At 42.8% G+C, this 12961-nt stretch overlaps 1 long non-coding RNA gene across 1 annotated transcript in view; it reads left to right on the plus strand.

Moving 5' to 3' along the window:
* LOC129487871 (uncharacterized) overlaps positions 1-12961 on the plus strand; it is a 130992-nt gene that overhangs the window by 84176 nt on the left and 33855 nt on the right. The gene's annotated exons all lie outside the window — the stretch shown is intronic.

Raw genomic sequence — 12961 nt, forward strand, 5'->3', positions numbered from 1 at the left:
TCCCCCCAAAGCCAGGCAGGTTCTCAAAATACCTGCACATTAAGCAGAGTGCCAGGTTATTAGAAGCCTTCGATGCTTTTCAAACCCTCTAAATAACAAGTCGGATATTCCATAGCTTCTCTGGAGAAGCTGTACCTTTCTTCTGAGGAACACTGGACATTTCATTCATTCATTTGTTCATTGAATGTTGATTTAGCTCCTGCTATGTGCTAGGCATTGCGTAGGTCCTGAATGTTTAAGAGTGCAAAAAACAGATAAAGCTTCCTCTTCATGAAACTTATATTTTAGAAGGGGTAGAGAGCTAACAATGAACAAATAAACACCAAAGAGGATTCCTTTATTATGATAGTACTCTAAAGAAAAGTCTCAGGGCAATATAATGGTGAATAACGGGTGGAGGTGGAGGAGTGATTCAGGTAAGTGAGGTCAGGGAAGTGTCTCTGAGCAGGTGATCATTGAGCCAAGATCTGAAAGACAAGGAGATGGGAAGGGTCTTCCAGGTAGAGGTTACAGCAAATGCAAACATCTGTAGGCAGGAAGGAGCTTGATGTGTTGGAGAAGGAAAAAGAAGGTGATCGTGTCTGGAATGTGGTGAGGGAAAGGGAGTGTGGTGCAGGCTGAGGTCTGTGTGAAGGGACAAAGACAAGGACCAAAGAATTATAAAGGGGAGGGGGGAGGTGGCCACTGCAGGAAATATCTCCATGATCAGACTCCACTTAAGTCCCCTAAAGCAGAAGAGTGTCCATGGTAAACTGACTCCTTGCCCCTTAGATACCCAACAAAGAGAAAGATCAGATGACAAAGTTAAAAAAAGGATCACAGGGAAAAAGAACATTAGAGTTTTGGTGGCAATTTTACTTTGGAAAGTAAAACAAAATACAATAAAATCCTCATTTCCCCAGTCTTCCTGGTGAGCCTGAGTGAAATGGAGCCACTGTAAAGCTTCTGAAACACCTTATTTCAGCTTATCTTCAATATGGTCCTCAAATGTTATAAATATTATATATCTAACATGTCACAATATATATTACATGTATTATGTATTTTTATATATAGTCTTATATTTCTATTAAAGGCTTAAAATCAACTATATTCATTTCGTATAAATTTTGCTATTTTTGAAAAATAGAAACATGTTGTATGAAGTATAATATCACCTAGAAATAGATGCTGGTATGGTTCGAAAGTGTCCCCACCAAATTAATGTGTTCGAAACTTAATCTCCAATGCAACAGTGGTAGGAGGTAGAGCCTAGTAAGAGGTGATTAGACCATGAGGGCCCTCATTAATGAATTAATGTAATTATCATGGGAGTGGGTTAGTTATCATTAGTGGCTTCATTAAAAAAGCAAGTTTGGTCCTCTCTTCCTTGTTTGCTATCATGCTGTCTTGCCCTTCCATCTTCTGCCATGAGATGATGCAGCATGAAGGTGCTCACCAGATGCTAGCACCATGTTCTTGGACTTCTCAGACTCCAGAACCATGAGCCAAATAAATTTCTGTTCATTATGAAGCTCCCAATCTGTAGTATTCTGTTACAGCAGCAGAAAACAGACTAAGACAGATGTGTAGACAGTATTTTAGCCTTAAATTCGCAAGACTTTCTTGCCAATCCAGGGTTCACATGTTTGATGGTTTCATGCTTGATGACATGACCACATAGTATTTGCTCTTTAACCCTGTTGGTGAAGGCGTGGTGCTAATGAGGCAAAGAACATCAGGTCAAACATCAGTGGTTGGTTATCCTTGTTTTGTTACAAGGCCAAGAATTCATTTAGCCAGTTTCAGGCACATGTGCCTCTGGCTATGCAGAGCCCAGGTGACAGTGTGTCGGGGGCAGGGCAGATCTATCATAGGGAAAGGCATGTGGGAGATCAGGCAATTGTCTCACTGTGGCCCCCACAAGGACACCTTGAGCTGAGGCTCCTCCTTTGATAGCAAAATCCTCTGATATTCGAGAAATCCTGTTGAAAGGCATATTCTAGTATTTTTCATTAAGACTCATTCATTGGGCAAGTTAGTTTTCCCTTTGCTAAGATACTCTTGTTCACCTAATGTTTCCCTGACTTTATTCAGCAACTTGGTTTGATTACATTTTAATGTAAATCTCAGCACACTTCTTCAAGTTATGCAGTATTGGGTGTGGGAAAATAATTTGATTTTTCTCGACAGAAATGAAAAAAAATGCCTTTGGGCTGGCTTGTGGGTTTTTTAAAATTTGTTTCTTTCTTTCTACCTGTGTTGGCTGAAGAGTGTGTGGCTTAGCTTAGAGATTTTTTATTTTCCCCAGAAAGTCGATCAGTGGTGCTGATCAATCCTAGGCCAAGTTCCATCCTCAGGCAGGCAGACCATTCCAGATGAGTTTACTGAGAGATATAGTATGTATGCATCCAAAGACTCTTTGATGCTTACCCCTCATGGTGAACTACTTGAGAGGGCTGGCAAAGAAGTCATTGAACACAGGGTCTGAAGACAGTTGCTCATTACCTTTACAGAAAGAAAGGCTCCCACCCCAAAAGATTGGTGAAAATCACAGCTTACAGTGGGAAGAGGGAAATGAGTAAAATGAGTATACTCCTGCTGGAGGACAGAAATATCAATAATGTCAGGCTTCTGTAAAATGTTGCACTTGAAAACCAAGGAAGTTAATGTAAAAGATACACTTCCTGAAGGTCGCAAGACACAGGAGGTAGGCATATGGCATCAGTGGAGCTGTTACTGTGTCCCTACTGATTCACTTTGTGATCCATTCTGCTAATTCAGTCAGGTTTTCTCCAGACTTAATTCACAGAAATGCAAGAAAAAGGGGAAAGTGTTTAAAAAATAAGCTAATTGGAGATGGGCAACATAAGCATATCTCTGAATAAAACAAGCATTGCTAAAGCCATATGAAGGTTTGGATAGAGAAGAGTGGGAGAAGATGTCATAGAAGAGAGGCTGTTGTCTCTTAGTTGAAATGGAAAATATTGGGTTAGTAGGAAAGTTGCGGATGTATTTATCTCAGGTTGGCAGTTCACGTGCTGGTTCTGAAGTCAGATGCCTCTGTTCAAATTCCAGCATTTCCAATTACATCCATGTGACTGGGGGAAGGTCATTAAGCTCTTTAGGACCCACTTACCTCATCTGTTAAATGGTGCCTACTTCTTAGGACTCTTGTGAGGACTGAAAGAAATAATATAAATCTTGTCAAGTGTTTAGCTGTGTGCCTGGGAAATATGAACTCTCAATAAATGGTAGCTATCAGTATTAACTAACGCTTTAGAAGGAAATATACAAACAGCTTGGCAAGGAGTTGACATTCTTCCTCCAGGCTATAAATGTAAGGCTGACACACCTTATTGTCTGTATATTGAACTCAATCTATCGCTGTCATTGTGCCCCAGGATGCTGTTTTTCCCGCTTGTCCTCATTTTCTGGCTTATATTGGTGGACTACTTTGCTTTCTCTTATTTGGATCCTACATCAGAGTGGTGTAGTATGTTTCAGTAATCTTTGTCAAGCACTTCCCATACATACTAATGAAAAGCTCAAATTGATGTAAATTTACATTTTGTAAAGGAATAAGATGCAAGGCTTTATTCCAAATGCTGGAATAATATATTTGATATAAATGAAGGCATACGTGAGTAAACATGACATATTAGTTAATGCGGCAACCTAGATGGCCATATTCCACATGAGTCCCATGGACCATTTTAGCAATTCGGTTTCCATGATCCCTCCCTTTGAATTTCATGAATTGGGGATTTAGGAATCAAAGGAACAGTCATAGGAGAGTGATAGAGAAATTAATAGAATTGATATTCAAATGAATATTCTTACGGGTTCAAAAGCAATTGATATGTCCCAAAATGCACAGCATCCCTTAACTTAGCTGTATTTGTTGTACTTTTTGATTCATGGTTTCAGGGCCTTGTTGGTGAAGCGCTTTTGACTTCTTTGGGTTGAACAGTGGGAGGAATGTATTAGTATTTATTATACTTCCTAAATTACAAACTTGTTAAAATTAGATCTACTTGCGTAGATAGCTTTCCAGTTGCTTCTTGCCAACTTAGCTGTAGTGGAAGGCAAGTTGCTTTTGGAAGATCCCAAATGTCCAACGGTACTGCTAGCCCTTCTCTTATGGTTTGTATGTTTAAGACAGACAAAGATGAGAAAAGTGTACTGGGACTATTGGGTCACTTTTTAATTCAGAGAACAAACTTTTGAACTCCACACCAGATCTTCACAGTTCTCAAAGGGAGAGCCGAGCAATGGACCACATGAATCCTGATGGAAAATATTGGATCGTTTTGTTTATTCTCCTGTCAGGGGTTTATTGATCGAGTGAGCTCTCCGGTAGCTTGGGCAGCCTTTGATCTGCCAGGAAGAAATTGGGTTTGGATTTTGGCGGAAGGGAGGGGAGGAGGTTGAGAAAGGATTTGGAATGTAATGGCCCTTGTTATCTGTAGTGGTCAGAGACTCTTCTGGGCCAGCGCAGAGCTGCTAACTGGGAGGAGGGAGGAGTGGAGGTGAGGGGACAGCCAGCCGGACTGAGCTGAAGGCAGAGCTTTGGTGTTTTCAGTAGGAGCAGTACTTAGTTAAAGCTGCTGGAGTGATTTCTTGCTGCTAATAGATTTGTTTCTTTAGAGGCAGATAAGTAAAGGAAATGATGACTTTTAAGTGAATAGTTCCCCTGCACGGGGCTGGTTTGTGTCAGCTAGTGCAGTGGCAGGAAATACCAATGGGTTGTTTTTTTTTTTTTGGTTTTTTTTTTTTTTTGGTAACCCAGTGACAAAAGGCTTTGCTGTCTCCTCCCATGCCCCCAACCTTCCCACCGTTGCTCCTTCTTGCCTACAAAACCCAGACGCCAGCCCCTGTGCCTGCTGGTGGAGGGCCAAGTCTTGTCTGAAAGCCGTTTAAGTAATTGCTCATAATTGCACAGGTTCCCTGGCTGGGCTTTTACCTCTCCACCCCTGAAATTAAAAGGGGCCAAAGATGTGTGACCTTTTTCTAATGGGATGGGTACTGGAACAAAGGAATTCAAGGAGGGGGCCCTAGGCCTTTATCAGGGCTCATCTATGACAGCTAAAGGCCTGGGGAGAGACAGGATTGTCTTTTTTCAAGTTGAAGAGGAACAGGGGTGGGAGGGAATTCCTCCTCCCTAAACCTCTCCCTTCTCTTTCTTCCTCCACTCTGGATGAACATAAAATCTTTGCCTGATGCTGAACACCATTTATTTCTGAAAAGGGGATGGGTGCTACCCGACTGATAACACCTGTGGCAGCTCAGGAGGTGTGTGTTTCTGTTTATGAGCCGCCTTAGATAATTTAACATCTCTGAGCCCCAGGTTCCTCATCTGAAAAATAGGGATAATGAGATAATGCCACCTGTCAGAGGGACTGGAGATAATATATGTCATGCACAGTGCTTGCCACCAAGGAATCCAATAAATGGTCATTGTTCCCTCAATATAATTTACTGATGTCCTTTTACTTACCTTGATTTTATTTTTCTGAGTTGGGGAGAGACAAATTCTAGGCCTTGAATTTTATGACCCAAATTAGTTAAGATCCACAGAGTCTTATATCCAGAACAGAATTTTAGAATTATTTTATTCACTGCTTTGCAAACCTGGCTCTATATTAAACCTGGGGAACATTTAAAACTATTGATACCCGAGCCCTGTATCTAAAGATTCTGACTTATTTGGTCTGGGGTAGTGTCTGATCAGTGTTTTTGTAAAGAGATTCTAGGTTATTCCAATGAGTAAACAGAGTTGAAAGCCACTGATTTTGTTGAACCGCCTCATTTCACAGGTGAGAAAACTGAGGCCAATATTCCTTTGCTAATTCCTTTATTCATTAACTTGCTGGTCCATCCATCTATGCATCTGTCAACAAACATATATTGAGCATTTCCTATGTGTCAGACAATGTTCTAAGCACTGGTGATAAACTTAAGTGGGTTGATCTTGAAGGAGAGCATAAGGACCAGAACTAAGACCTGGCAGGGGATAGTTTCAACCTATCAGTTGTTGGCTTGTTGCTCTGAGTTGCTTCTTTAGGTCAATAAATGTCACACCTGGGGCGGCAAGGAGAACTCAGTCATTAGAGATGAGTTGCTGGTAGGGATTTAGGCTTCTAGCCCACATGGTATCTTCTCTGTGGCTGAGATTTCTGTGATCATTACTGAATCCAAACATTGCAGAATATCCTGTACCTGAAGGTTCTGTAGGTCCCAAGCTGTTTTCTCTAGGCTATTCTCTTGCCCTCAAACTTACCCCCTATAGTCAGGCACAGCTCATGAGCTTCAGCTGGATTCTGGGCCTGGAAATCCTGCTGACACAAACAGAATGGAGACAATGTGAAAATTCTGTGCCTTGGTTTATGCTATTATAGTTAATGATCTGTCAGTATTTCCATTACAAGCCCCTATTTTTGGGGATGTATAACCCAGTCATAAATGTTCTGTCTGGGCTAAGCCTTGGCATTTGTGATTTCAGCCTGGGAGCACATGTGTGTGTTGGTGTGTGCATGTGTTTTTATAAGGATATGAGAGAAAAAATGGGTTAGCCATTTTTAAGCAAAGGATGGTAAGAAAGAGGGGGAAAAAGATGGTAATTGATTGCAGATGCTCTTTTGATGCTGCCAAGACTAGAAAACTGCTGAGTTGCTTTGCCCCCTCAGTTGAGGCCATGAAGGGTTGAGATGCTATTCTTTGCCTTAATTTTGTGCAAGTAATGTTAATTGACAAAGTCAACATCCATATATGAAGGGCAAAATATGGGCCAGGATGGCTTCTCCAAGGGCAGGGATTGACTCAAGGTCAAAGGCTATGGAGGCCAGAAGCCAAAGAAATCAAAACAATACTCGGCAAAAACGAGTTTCTTTCACCTGCGCCTGGCTCTTTCCCTCTTTCAGCCCCTCTTGCTCTATCTCTATTTAATAGGAGATGGAGCAGGTTCTCAGAGGCCTGCCATCAAGTTTTTGATGGTATCCATAGTTGTCATGGTGTATGGTTGATGGGTGGAGTAGTCTATTTCCTTCTGAATAGGGCCTGCCAGAAGACTTTTCATAATTTGAATATAATAAGATTCTGTCATAACTTAATACATAAAAGGTACCAAGCTGATGTGAAACATACCAAGCTAATCAGTATTTTTTAGAATCCAGGAATCAAACAATCCATAACACTCAAAATGTTGTACCTCAAAATAGCCATTTTGCACTCAAAATGAAACAAAAATCATGTTGTGAGTTGCTTCTCCCACAGTTTTTCCAGAAAGATGCTGTTGCTTAAAACCTAAGAACGGCCAACCCTGAACAACGAAGAAGAAACCAGGGCATGTAGAGTCACAATCGGTTTTGTCCAAAGACATGCCTATGAATCAGAGTCTACAATTGTACCCTCAAACAAGAAGCTTCACAGCTGCTGATGGACACAGACGCTGGGACTGCCTTCATATTTTTCTCTTGAAATCATGAGCAAACCAGGACACAGAATTTTCTAGATCTGCTTTCCCTCACAACTATTCAACAGCTATCTGCTGTGGATTCCACTGTGTATATGTATATGTATATGTATACATATATATTATTGTTAAAAGCTGATTTTGAGACCATATACCTCAGGAAGCACTCATCTCATACAACTTTCTCTCTTGCTCACTGTATTTAGCCACCCTGCTCATCTTTGTGTTCCTTGAACACATCAAGCCCATCCCCTCTTTATGGCTTTTGCACAGCTTTTTCCTGTGCTTGAAGTGTTCTTCCCTTCTCTCTTCGCATGGCTGGTTCTTTATCCTCATTCTGGTCTCAGCTCGAATCTCACCTTTCTGGCAGAGGCCTCCTTCTTTCCCTGTCACTCTGTTCCACAGGGGTCAGCAAGCTATAGACTCGGTACCGAATTTAGCTGTCCATTTGCTTTTGTAGGGCCCAAGAGCTAAGAATGGTTTTTATACTCTAAATCACTGAATAAAAACAAAAGAAAAATAATATATCATGACACATAAAAATTATATGAAATTCAAATTTTAGTGTCCATAAATAAAGTTTTATTTGAACATAGCCATGCTCATCATTTACATATTATCCACGGCTGCCTTCATGCCACAGTGGCAGAGCTGAGTAACTATTGTAGAGAGTGTCGGGCCCACACTTATTTTCCCTCGGGCCTTTTACGGAAAAAGCTTGCCAGCCTCTCCTCTAATCTAGTCTGCCTTGTTCACTCCTGCCTAGTGAGACGTAAAGTGGGCACTCAAAACTTATGTACTGAATGAACTGATGAAGAGATGGATAGGGTCCTTGGGCCAACTTATTGACTCTGAAGTTTACGTGGGCACATCCACCTTTCCATTCATTTAATAACTGTTTACTGAATGCGTACTATGTGGCTTACCCCTTAGGTTATCCAGTCCATGGCTTTCGTGGCCTCAAGTGATCCTTCTGCCTCAAGTTGACCCATCAAGATGGCTGTCTGTCCTGGGCCGCTGTGAAGTTAGCTTCAATGGGCTCGGCAGACTTCCGAAGTCATCAGACAGTTCTGACTCTCGGTGTCTGTTGACTCTCACACAGGGGATATCCTGCGTGTTATATCATCCTCTGAGGACTGTATTAGGGTCTTGCATTGCAGGGCTCTAAATCTCCTTGCAGGATGACCTATCCACCCTCCCTCAGGAAGAGGCATCTGCCCTGTTTTTGCTCATTGAAGCACAACCTTTGCTTCTGCTTGTGTCCCAGAAATCCTCCTCTCCCCACATTCCCATTCATCCGGGCTTGCCCCGGTGGCCTCCCACACACACCTGCAAATCTCGTTCACATGGCGTCAGATTCATCATTGCTAGCCTGGAAGCCTGAGAGAGGAGGGCCAGAGTCCGGTGGCGCACATACTTCCCCTTCCTCCTCCTCCTTCCTGCCTTCTCTGCAGAGGAGTTCTTGTGAAGGAGCCTCCGTGTGCTTTCCCTGGATGCCTGGTTACTATTGGTGCTTTTGGAGGAGGAGGATGTAGCAGTCTACTTTTATATATTAATGTATCCAGTTCGTGGTGATGATAGGAAGATAATTATACCCCGTGAGTTTACTTAGCAGTTGTTACACTGAGCAAGATGTTGAAAGATCTGATTTGAACACACAAAGGAGAATATGATTCATCTTTATGGAAGCCTATCCTCTATCTCATGTTCTAGGATAAAGTGTCCTTTTTTTTTTTTTTTTTTTTTTTTTTGAGACGAGTCTCGCTCTGTTGCTTAGGCTGGAGGGTAGTAGTGCGATCTCGGCTCACTGCAACCTCTGCCTCCCGGGTTCAAGCAATTCTCCTGCCTCAGCCTCCCGAGTAGCTGGGATTACAGGTGCCCACCACCATGCCCAACTGATTTTTGTATTTTTAGTACAGACAGGGTTTCACCATGATGGCCAGGCTGGTCTCGAACTCCTGACCTCGAGTGATCCACCCACCTCAGCCTCCCAAAGTGATGGGATTACAGGTGCGAACCACCGCACCAAGCTTAAAGTGTCAATTTTTATACTTATCTGGTTTGCAATGATAATGACCTTACAATCTGGACTTTTAGGCCCATCTGGTTTAAAATGTACTTTCCGGCTGAGCGCGGTGGCTCACGCCTGTAATCCCAGCACTTTGGGAGGCCAAGGCGGGTAGAACATGAGGTCAGGAGATCGAGACCATCCTGGCTAACACGGTGAAACCCCGTCTGCTAAAAAATACAAAAATTAGCTGGGTGCAATGGTGGGCGCCTGTAGTCCCAGCTACTAGGGAGGCTGAGGCAGGAGAATGGCGTGACCCCAGCAGGTGGAGCTTGCAGTGAGCTGAGATCGTGCCACTGCACTCCAGTGTGGGTGAAAGAGCGAGACTCTGTCTCAAAAAAAAAAAAAAAGAATGTACTTTCCCATTATAAAATCAGAAACCCCAATACTGAGTTAGTGAGTCTGGTCACTCTATCTGTGAGATTTTAATAGGAAAAGTTGATTTATTTTGACACTCTTTTTAGCTCTTGATGGTTGTCAAATTCTCCTCTGGGCAACAAGGAGCAGACAGAGTTCAGCCAGGGTGGGAGATGGCTACAGAAGTTAAGGACAGCTGTTGGTTGGGCAGGGCTTATGGGGAACTGAGATAAGATAACTGACTGATCACAATCAGTTCACTGATTTACCTGATTGATTAAGAGTCGGGGACTACATCTCCTGTGTCATGTCTATCCCCTTGCATGGTTCTTACTTTAAATATGGGTCTCCTCATGTGCCTGTAGAGCCTCCAAGAACACCAGAGTAGAAAGTTCAAATAAAGGGTAATGCCATTTATGTTGGTCACCTGGCAACCCCAAGCACTGAGAAAGGCTCCAGGCCCATGTGGGTGCTTCATAAACATCATTTAACGTTTAATGGAGGGAAGAGACTAGTAAATCTGCTCTTGGTTGGCAAGAGGATAGGGAATCTGATCCCTTCCTTCTGACATTTAAGCCCTGCTTTTTTCCACACACAAAAACACATAATACAGCCAAGAAGAAAAGATGAGACACATATAGGAGGTTCAATAAAGCAATTCATAAGGAAAAAAATAATTCCTGCTTTTATTGTTAAATGGGCATTCAAAAATACCAACCCCACAGTGCAGAGGGGGATACATCCTGACATCATTAAACACAAGGCTTGAAAAATACACTGGCCAGTCAGGTTTGGACAGCGGGTAAAATCAGGGACTGTCTGGCCCTTCTTTTCTCCCCTACCACCATCCTTTGTTCCAAAGCCCTCCAGGACTCATAAGAGCAGAGCGTCTTAGAATTGTAAGTTCATGTGTATCACCTGTGAGTCTTGTAAAATCCAGATGCAGATTCACTAGGTCTTGGGCGGGGCTGAGATCCTGCACTTCCAACAGGCATCCAGTGATGCCAATACTGTGGGTCCACAGCCCTGACTCTCAGTAGTGAGGCCTTAGAGAACAAGTTCTTCAGTCTAAATTGCTTGCTTCGTCTTGGCCTGAGGTTCAACTCAATCCTGGGGCCTGGACTGTGAAGTGAGTGACATTTTCCAGGGCTGGAGCGTTGGAAATGTGTGTGTGCTGTGTGTTGGTTCGGCTCCTTGCAGTCCTGCTTTTGGAGTTCCTGGACAAGTACCCTCCACAGCTTCCAGTGGGACTGAGGTGCTGTTCACCTTCCCTGCCACTTGCTGTGCTCTGTCTTCATCAGGGTCCCTGATGCTAGGCCAGCAGTGGGAGCTGCTCACCCCTAGGTAAAGGCTCTGCCACACGTTTGCTGTGAATGCTGGGCAAATTACTTGAGTGCTTGGTGTCAGTTTCTTCGTTGGTAAAATAGGAACAATAATATTACCCATGTGATAGTGTTTGTAGTATTCAGTGAGTTAACCCAGGTAAGATATGTAACACAGTGCCTAACTCTGAGTAAGCTCTCAGGGAATGTTGGTCAGTCTGGTCACATACACTGGTCTCTGCCCTTTTGATGATGCTTAGGAGGGATGTGTTGTTGTATGTGTGACTAAGTTTTCATTGTATACGTTGGCCTCAGGGAGGCAGTTAGGCGTACTGTGATTAGAAGATTGTGAAGTGAGTGAGCTCAGGGGGCAAAGGACAGGGCTAGTCTTGGTCACCTAAGGTCACCCAAGGTGGCAGATTCGGTATATGGACACTTGGGGCAATCCAAGAGACTGGCAACCACCCTAGCAGTTTCAACAAAAGTGGAGGACATTCTAGATACACAGCCGCTGTGGTAGCAGGCATCTTATCCTCTCCCAGAAGTGACGCCAGTGCTCCCGAATCCTATGACCGGGTCTTAGAGATGATTCTGCTGATCTCTGCTGCTTCTATCATCACCTGGATCCACTTTCTCACCCTGGCATCAGTGAGAAATCCCTCTACTCTCCTTCCCTCATGCTTTCTGCTCGTTTTTCCTGTGTCTGTCTTCCATTCTGCTGCTGTTCTTCTACTCACTGTCTTTCTCGATGTCTTGAACTCAAACCCTCTGAGAGAGTATCTGTTTTGGTTCAGTCAAATCCAGTGTGGAACGCCTCATTGGGCCCCTTATGAGTCACTGATCAGCATGTGGTCCTATTAGCTGTGGCTAGCACCCCATGGTTACAATTTATAAATCATGATAGTCCCTCTGGTTGGTAAAACGGGTGCAGGCACATAGGTCATGTGCCATTTAGGATGCTTTTGGCAGAAAATTTGATTCAAGTGGCTTACAAAATAAGGAACCAATGATCTAATGTAATAATATGTCCAGAGGTAAGATGTTTCTTGAGTGAGCTATTGTTGGTTGCTTGTCTGAACCTATTTTTGTCTTCTTTCCTTGCTTAAAGAGCATGGATTTTGTTTCCACATGAAAATATATAGTTGGGAAAGATTGCCCTAGCTCCAGAGCCATGAGAAAGGATGTTGATGAATTTCTTTCTGTTCCTTCTGCCAGTGACTAGCTTAGGAAGGGGCATGTGACCCAAGACACATAGGAACTTCTGGAAAAAGTTTACTTGCTCTTAAAAAGCAAAGTGTGTTAACTCTCCAACTTAGCAATCCCACTAGAGGGAAATGAAAACATATGTCCACACAAATACCTGTTTGTGGATGTTCATAGCAGCTTTATGTATAGTAGCTCAAACTGGAAACAGCCCAAATGCCCATTAACTGGTGAATGGATAAAAACCTATGATATAGCTATACAAAGGAATACTGCTCAGCAATAAAACAGAATAAACTACTGATATTTGCAACATGGAACAATCTCAAGTGCATTGTGCTTAATAAAAGAAGCAAGACACAAAAGGCTATCCCAATGTATCATTATATTTATCTGAAATCCTTGCAAAGGGAAAATTATAGGGACAGAAATCAAATTAGTGGTTGCCAGGTGCTCGGATTGAGAGAGGCGACTGACTACAAGCAGACCCGAGGGAATTTTTGGTGTGATGGAAATGTTCTCTACCTTGATTGCTACGTGACTGTATACATTTGTCAA

The sequence above is a fragment of the Symphalangus syndactylus genome, chromosome 8 (genome assembly GCF_028878055.3).
Source record: "Symphalangus syndactylus isolate Jambi chromosome 8, NHGRI_mSymSyn1-v2.1_pri, whole genome shotgun sequence".
NCBI classification, from domain to species: domain Eukaryota; kingdom Metazoa; phylum Chordata; class Mammalia; order Primates; family Hylobatidae; genus Symphalangus; species Symphalangus syndactylus.